Raw genomic sequence first — 1891 nt, 5'->3', positions numbered from 1 at the left:
GATCTCCTTGCAGTCCAAGGGACTCTCAAGAGTCTTCTCCAGCACCACAGTTCAAAGGCACCAATTCTTCAGTGCTCAGCCTTATGATCCAACTGATTAGGAAGAAATAAACCGGGGAGCAAAGGTCAACCTAAGCAGCCTGACTAGAAACTCAAGGATCATCACAGCGTGACCCCGCAGGCCAATTCTGCCGAGAGAAAGAAACCAAGACCTACCCCAGCAGTGTGACCAAGGATGCTTGTGGCTCAAGTGTGGATCCATCCACATAGATTTTTCCTTCTCCTAAGGTAGCAATCTCTATGTCCATGATGATACATATTCCATTGTGCCTTGTGAATGATACAAAAATGACATAACTAACCTCTTCAAGAACTTTCTAGCCTATAAACGAGAGGCTTGCCTTCAAGTCGGTGTAAGATTTATAGTTGTATTTTCAGTGAGTCTATTCCATTTCTTACTGTTTCTAATTCAGTAAGAATGACAATCTCATCACAATTGGTTTTCTCAGCTCTTCAATCTTCATTTTCACATCATTCTATTGTTCTCTCATTTCATCGCTGATCCTTTATTGAACTCATATTTTTACTAAATTACATAATACAAAGCCTTCCCAGAAAATTCTCTTTAGGGTGGTTTTTCCTCCCCCGCTCCCCCAAACTGGGCTCTTGGCATGTGTGCCTGCTTTCCTGCCTTCGTTTTGTGTAGATGTGATAGCTTTGATTTGCATCTTCCTCCTTTTAAAGGTGGGTATTCCAACCGAGTTTGCACTTGCTGACGTACAGTGTGAATAAATTCGCCCTTACTTTGGGGCCTGGCTGTGGGATTTCTGTACTGCCTTGGCCATCATGGTCCATTCTTAGCCAGGCAAGCCCACTAAGATGCTGGATTCTGTCAGTCCTTCTTAAAACCTGCAGGGCTCCTCACCTCCTACCTCCTTCATTCTGCACACTTGCCAGGCTCTCCCCCGAACTGTAACGTCTGCCCTGAGGCTCCTAACCCATCTGTGCTCCACTTCCTCACTCCCCTGCCTCAGTCATGTCTCAGCTGTCACCTTCTAAGGGAGGTACTTCCCAGACTTCCGGGCAGTACTAAGCCGACCCCTCAATGATGCCCATCAGACAGCAAGGAGGGGAGGCTGAGTACCCCGTGGGGCCCCCAGTTGTGGAGACAATCGGCACCCCTCCCCTGCTCCTCCCCAGGCCCAGAATACCTTCCCCTGTACATCTACCATGACAGATTGTCTAGCCAGTTAACAACTTTATTGAGAATTAAATCCTATAAAAATTCATCAAATAAGACTCTTTGAGTTTAGCATGTTTAGAGTTGTGCAGCTATCACTATTGTCTAATTTTAGAACATTTGCATCACCCCTAAGGAAATCTCACACCATTAGTCCCCATTCTCCTCCCTGTCCCCAACCCTGGCAGCCACTGACCTACTCCCTGTCTATAGATTGCCTGTTCTGGACATTTGGTTGAATGGAATTGTCACTATGTGGTCTTTAGGGGCTGTCCTGTGTCAGTGAACATAATATTTTGGAGTTTCATTCATATTGTATCATGTATCAGAACTTCCTTTTTATGGCCAAGTAGTTTAGTCCGTTGTGTGGCTATATCACATTTTATTTATCCATTCGCCACCTGATGGACATGTAGTTTGCATCCACTGTTTGCTGTTGTGAATAATGCTGTTGCAAACATTTGTGTTTACATTGGGCATTTTCATTTTTCTTGGGTATATATATATATATATACCCAAGAGTGGAATTGCTGGATCATATGGTAACGCTTTACCATGTTGAGGAACTGCCAACCTGATTTCCAAAACAGTTCTCCCATTTTACATTCCCTCCAGCAATGTGTCCCACCCTTTTTTATTCCCAGAGAACAGC

The sequence above is a fragment of the Oryx dammah genome, unplaced genomic scaffold, assembly GCF_014754425.2.
Source record: "Oryx dammah isolate SB20612 unplaced genomic scaffold, SCBI_Odam_1.1 HiC_scaffold_3, whole genome shotgun sequence".
Lineage (NCBI taxonomy): Eukaryota > Metazoa > Chordata > Mammalia > Artiodactyla > Bovidae > Oryx > Oryx dammah.
Note: the sequence above shows the minus strand (reverse complement) of the source record.